The sequence below is a fragment of the Brassica napus genome, chromosome C5 (genome assembly GCF_020379485.1).
Source record: "Brassica napus cultivar Da-Ae chromosome C5, Da-Ae, whole genome shotgun sequence".
Classification (NCBI taxonomy): domain Eukaryota; kingdom Viridiplantae; phylum Streptophyta; class Magnoliopsida; order Brassicales; family Brassicaceae; genus Brassica; species Brassica napus.
Genome location: NC_063448.1, coordinates 42,463,367 through 42,470,362, shown reverse-complemented (window position 1 = coordinate 42,470,362; position 6,996 = coordinate 42,463,367). Strand labels below are relative to the sequence as shown.

Here is a 6,996-nt window from a genome sequence, read left to right as displayed (position 1 = left end):
TCCCGATACTCTCAACATTATGCACATGTAAGACTTTCCGAAGAAGGCCTCACTCATCAAACAATGAAAGCTTAAAAGGAGGGAAAGGTTTTGGGAGTGGTCTACCACTAGAGTTTGTCAGAATAAGATTGGCATAAAGGATGTGACAACTCAGGTGTGTATAGCCATGACTCAGTACACAAGGGACCATGAGCAAGAAGCATTAAGTTCGTTTAGTTCAAATAAGGTTGTAGTTGGCTTCAAAGACTGAGTTTCAGCAATCAACAAGTTTCAGGAAGAGTCTTCAAGGCTCGAAGCATACAAGTGTTTTTGAGAGGTGCATAAGCTATTCAGGTGCAAAGTAATGTTCTTTACAAGGCATTTCAAATCATTGCTCCCAATGCAAGTAAATGCAACCTATATGCTCTAGACTCTCCTAGAAATGCCAATGATGCAAACTTAATGAATTTTTTTTTTATGCAAATATATATGTATAATGCAATGCATGAGACTCAAAATCATCAAAGCAAACGTGATCAAATACTTGGTACCTCCCCCAAACTTAAATGACACAGTCTCTGTGTTGTCAAGGAGAGAGAGATACCCAAAAAGAGAAAACTAATATGCAAAAACGAAATGGTATATACAAGGGAAAGTAGTGGGTTACCTTCTATGGAGAATGAGTAGAGGGAGATGCTCCCTCCTCGTCGTCCTCAGGTGGTAACTCTTCAAGGTGCTCATCAGCAAGAGTGCCCATCTCTTCAATGTAGAAGGCTTGCCCGAACACAGTTGGTTTCTTCATTTTCTCCTTGATGTCAAAGTGGAGAACATGCCCTTTACCCAAATGGAGATCAATCGTGCCCGCTTTCACCTTAACAATTGCTCCTGCTGTAGCTAAGAATGGCCTTCCAAGAATCAATGGGTCTTGAGCCTCCTCACCCATCTCAAGCACCACAAAATCTGTAGGTATCTCATATTTTCCAATCTTCACAGGTAGGTCCTCTAAGATGCCCACAGGGTACTTCACTGAACGATCAGCTAACACCAGAGAGAGTTTACACTTCTTGTACTGAGTGAATCCAAGCTTCTTTGCAACAGACAAAGGCATCACGCTGACACTAGCTCCCAAATCGCAGAGACATTTCTCAAATACCATAGGTCCAAGAGCACAAGGTAGTGTGAAGCATCCTGGATCCTCTAACTTCTCTGGAACATCAAGCCTTTGGATGATGGCACTGCACTCATGGGTAAGAATCATCATGCTTTCCATTTCCTTCTTCTTTGCAGCTACAACATCTTTCAGGAACTTGTTGTATTGAGGAATCAACATGAAAGCATCGATGATGGGCATTGCAACCTGAGCTTCACTCATTTGCTTGTCAAACAAAGCCTTGTACTTCTCTAGCAGCTGCCTCTTGAATCTACCAGGGAATGGTAGTTTGGGTTCATAGGGAGGAGGAACAAAAGAATTCTCACTTGCTGGAGCAAGAACTTCACCATCTTTCACTGTTTTCTTCGCTTCCCCAACCTTTCCTTTACCCTTGGCTTCCACAATCTTCTCCAAGATTTCATCATTGATTTTCTCATCAACAATCACCACTTCATCATCTAAGTTGATGGCCACCTCTTCACCTAGTTTCTCAGCATCCCTGGTGAGGGTTGTAGGAGGTAACTGCTTACCACTCCTAAGGGTGATAGCTTTGGCCTCCTTGGGGTTTTGGTCAGATTTTCCAGGTAGAGATCCTTGCTGGCGAGTCTGGTGAGTGTTCATGGAAGCAAACTGATTCTCTAAATTCTTGACTGTAGAAGCAAGATGTGAGAACTTGTTGTTGAGCTCATTGTAGCTTCCATCAATCTTGGAATGAAGGTTTTTCAACTCATATCCAACATGCTTCTCACTTCTAGTCTGAGACTCCAAGATTTGTTTCAGCAGGGTGTCAGTGCTGCTCTCTTGAGGAGCAGAGGAACCAGATGAGGGGTTTTGATGAGGTTGATAGCTGCCTTGCTGGTTGTTTCGAGGCGGATAACCACTCTGTTGGTTGTTGGGGTAGGATTTCTGTTGGTAGTTGTTGTACTGAAAGTTGGGCTCTTTTTTGTACCAGCTACCATTGTTGTTGATGAAACACAGGTCTTCCTGACCTTCCAAACCCTCAACCTCATGGACAACAGGTGGTGTATCTTGGCTTGGGTTACCAACAAAGTGCAGCTGCTCTTGTGTGGCTTTATCAGCAAGGAGGATGTCTATCTTATCCTGTAGAGCTTTCAACTCCTTCCTCGTCTGCTTATCATCTGTTCGACTGCTTCTGTCGTGGTCTCCACTGTAGACTGCATCACTCTTTACCATGTTGTCAACCAGCTCCTCTGCATCTTCCTCAGTTCTCCCCAAGAAGAACCCATTGCTAGCTGTATCCAGTCTGGCCCTGTACTTAGGAAGAGCACCACGGTAGAATGTGCTCAGCAAGCTCTCCTTAGAGAAACCATGGTGTGGGCATTGAGCTTGGTAGCCCTTGAATCTCTCCCAGGCTTCACTGAATCCTTCCAAGTTCTTCTGTTGGAAACTGGAGATCTCATTTCTCAGCTTAGCAGTTCTTGAGGATGAGAAGAATTTCTCCAAGAATGCTCTCTTGCACTCATCCCAAGTGGTGATAGAGTGGCTGGGTAGAGACTTCTCCCACTGACGTGCCTTATCCCCCAAAGAGAAAGGGAATAGCTTGAGCTTTAAGGCATCTTCGGACACACCATTGGTTTTTGACAACCCACAGTAGCTGTCGAACCTATCCAAGTGATCAAATGGGTCCTCCAGAGCCAAGCCATGATACTTGTTGTTCTCGATCACGTTGAGGAGTCCTGACTTGACCTCAAAGTTGTTGGCTGCCACAGCTGGTGCTCGGATTCCGAATCTGTGACCATGTATGTTGGGGCGGTCGTAAGTGCCAATGGGTCGAGCTGCCCGCGGTTGGTGTTCTGCCCCTTGCGGTGGATCTGCCATATCAATATCCAAGTGGGCCTGGTGTTCTTCTTCTCTTCTAGCTCTAGCACACTCCCTCTCAAAAGCTCTGATGTCTGCTACTATTGGAACTAGGTTTGATGGACCCCTGCTCCTCAAGTTCATACACCTGAAAGTGAAAGGTAGGTGAAGAAGAAGAATCAGTAACAAAACAAAATTAAAATGACTTAGTCTCAAGCAAGTGACTAAATCTCAATGTTTAAATCTACTCAGAATTTGGCAACGGCGCCAATTTGATGTTAGGAGTTTTCAAGGCTCCTAAGACAAATGTTGTAGTATAGTGATTGTCGAACCAGTTCTGAGGGATATCAAAGCACTGAGAATGCAAGTACTCACTTAATCTAAGTGCAACCAATGATTTAGATGGGTTTTAAGCTATGACTAAAACTAGAAAGCAATAACAGAATGATACTTTCTTGACTAAGGGAAAAGAGAACTCATGGGCATAGGGATTAGACCTTGGGTGATCAAGTATCGAACTAAGGATGGCAAATGATCAATCAAACTATCAACCTTAAGCCTAGACACAATTCTAAGCAAGCTCTATGTCTAGATGAATGCTCATTTGCTAACATATCTCAAACATCAAATGTCTTTGGTTGAATAATATGAAAGCAATCATTACTAACAAGTCTATTAGCTATCTTAGCATCTTTAACAACAAATGTCTTTGGCAAAGTATACTAAAAGCCTAGGAGAGTTGTCTCAGGCATTTCATCAAACACCTTTCGGGTGGGAAATGCCTATTGATCAACTTTTGAGTGGCCAACTCAGAAGATGCATTAAGAATACTCTACTAGCAAGGAACAAGAATGATCTACACTAAAACATCCTAGAACTAACCTAATCACCCTTAATCTCCCTAACCCATGAATTCAAAAGGTGATTACTCACTAATCTCCATGATTCCTCTTAAACCCATATTGGATTTCAGATTAATCATTCAGAGAAAATACAGATAATAGAATAGAAATCAACAGTAGAACATGTGATCAATGAATCAAAGAGATCCCCTTTTTCAAGGTTTTTGGTAGTTTTCTTCAGAACAAAGATAGATCTGCCTCCTCGGTGGCTTACCGAGTATTAAAACATAGGTTTAGAAAATAAAAACGTGCATCATGAAATGACCAAAAGGCCCTTGAGAAATCATAAGTTCGAGCAGAAATAAGACGCGGAGCGACCTCCGCTCGTCGCTCCGAGTAGTCGCTCCACACTTCGGGAGCGACCTCGCTGTGTCGCTGCGAGAGGTCGCTCTGGCTCCATTGTGTTGTCGTCATGCAATAGAAATGCGAGCGACCTCGGGGTGTCACTCTGGCCAAGTCGCTCTGGGCTTCGGGAGCGACCTGGAGTGGTCGCTCTGATAGGTCGCTCCGGGTCAGTTTTCGGCTTCCACCGGGATGAAATGGCGAGCGACTTCTCCGCATCGCTCTGGTAAGGTCGCTCTGAAAAGGCAGGTCAGAGCGACTTGCTGGTGTCGCTCCGGGAAGTCGCTCCCAACGCTCTGCTCGTCCAATGATCATCTTTACACCTCTTTCGAGCTCCAAACACACCCAAATGTCTCCGAGAACTCCATGTGGTACTCCAATACCTGATAAAGACTTATGTATGCAAAATGCAACCTAAACATGACTAAATCCTAGTCTATATGATCAAAATGCACATGGATGAATGGATAAGATAATGGAAATATACAAGATATCACTAAGACCCTAACCAAGTAAGTATTGTGGGATGCAGCTTATGTGCAGCTACTACACTTTCAGATGATGGGTCAAGAGCATACGCTAGGTCTTGGAAGATTCAGGTATCTTATCTATATGTTTAACCCTAGACTTTATGTCTTATTAAGATAAGCACCTTAGGAAGATTATGTGTGTCTTGATGGGTATGAAGGGATCAATGGATGGGAAAACATGGATGGACTTGAGAACTCTACGGTTACTTGGAACTCTAGGGTTACTTCCGTTGAAAACTACACTGCTATGAAATGGCCTGTTGACTGTCTCCACTACACACGTGTGCCTTTCGATTACCATATCTAGACACAGTGAAGGAAAGTTTCCAAGTATGGCTTTTTACTTCTATCTCTTGTGCTCAGTGAACTGTCTTTGTAATCTTACTTGAACATGACATGGTGTGTTTCCAAGAAGGAAAAAACATTTATAGAGACGGTGGTAGCAGATGAAAGCGATATGGAAGGTGTTCCACCAGCTTGCTCGAGGATACTGAACTGGCATCTTCACTTGGCTGCCCTAGATGTCCCTTATCCACAAGGGTGGGTGATCCAAAATAATATCAAATCTGTTATAACTGTGAGATAGTTCCAAGACACAACTTTTGACTGGTAAAGATTTATAGGGTTCATGAACTTTTGAAGTCTCAGGTGTTCAGGAACTTATAAGCAAAAAGTGAAGTTCAAGACTGAAAATTTGGTGTATTTAGTCTGAGATGGACTTATATTTTTCCCTTTCGACATTATTTCAATACACGGTCTGAGTCTATACCACAATGAACAAAGTAATGAATCGTTCACAATCATTGCATAACTGTTCATATTCTGTGTCTAGAACGGTTACAAGTATTTTCGAAGTGAATGGTCTTTCAAGATTTGATTCTAGGCTGGTTTAGTATGCAATCTAGCAGGGTGATAAGCCTTTGGAATATGTTTATTTTTGTGTGTTTGTGTTTTGTTAGTGAAACAATTAGGTTATTGACTTTGTGTTTGTTGAAATCATCTTTTGTGATTTTTTTTTTTACTTATGTGATATTGTTCGAGAGTTTCTCAAAAATTTTGTTTCTCGAGTTGTTGGAATCGTGATAAACACAATGGTATGGATCTTAGGTGAGAGTTAAATGATAATTTGCATTTATAAACTGATTTTGATAGCTTTTTTAAATTTCCTTTCAACCAAATGAAATTTTAGAATATAATTTTCTTCTTCGCTATAAATCAAAACACTATACGAACACCCACCTATATATCACTTCAATTTATTTATTTTTGGCTTGCTAACTGAGAAACCTGTTGGACCAAAGCTTTACTTTTAAAAAAATATAGAAGTTATCATTTATTAGATATTTCTTAGGCAAACACAGATAGCTTCGGAAATGAATGTACAAACTCAGCTCCTCATCGATAAATTAGTTTACAAATAAACACAAGCAGCTCCAATAAAAAATTAAATTTTAAAACTCTTACTTCTTAGTTAACAAACAAGAAAGGACGTGATTTCTGAAAACCAAAATGGAGCCACCAAATTTATTAGAATGAGAACCTATCTTCTGATTTCTTGATGATCAAGCAAATAAATTGTCTATCAATTTGACTCGGTCGTTTCAAACACATTGAAAAGTAACATAATCCATTTGGTAAGAAATTATACATCAATGGTCATTTAAGTGAAATGCATAACGTCCACAAAGAAACCGTTTCATCCTAAACGGATCTCCTATAAAAATGTCTGGTTTATCAACATATTGGTTGAGTTGATCGGAAGTCAGCCTTACTGCTCAACTTAAAGAAGAGACACGCAAATATTACGCAACTTACTGATATAGGATAGATTTCATTACACAAATATGAAATATGGTCAACCATTAATCTAAAACATTACACCAAAAAATTACTAATTACAACAACAAATGTGACAAAAAAATACGTTGGTAGACAAGAAAAAATGAATCGAAACAAAAAAAAAAGTTACACGAAAATCAAGGTTCGGGAACATAGTAAACCAACAAAATAACATCCACCTCCAAATGGATAATAAGCCAAACTTAGCCCAAATAAATAAATCTTTTTCGTGCTCTATCACTCCTTCATCAGTCACCCCAAATCGCCTACAATCTAAGCTTCAAATCCACATGCAATTAGCTTCTACATTAAGAAACATTTAAAAAAATTACCATTAACCAGTAATAAAATAGCAATAACTGGAGCAAACTAAAGAAAATTTAAAAGATATAAATGCTTACCCTTCTTCGCCACATGCTATTCGTCTTCTTCATTA

The 6,996-nt window shown here is 40.5% G+C and overlaps 1 non-coding gene across 1 annotated transcript; it reads left to right on the top strand.

Annotated features, from left to right (window-relative positions):
• The first annotated feature begins 2,453 nt into the window (after nucleotides 1-2,453).
• LOC125588028 lies at nucleotides 2,454-2,560 on the top strand. The gene has a single exon (XR_007324424.1). It is a non-coding gene; the product is annotated as a small nucleolar RNA R71 (small nucleolar RNA).
• Nucleotides 2,561-6,996: the final 4,436 nt, after the last annotated feature.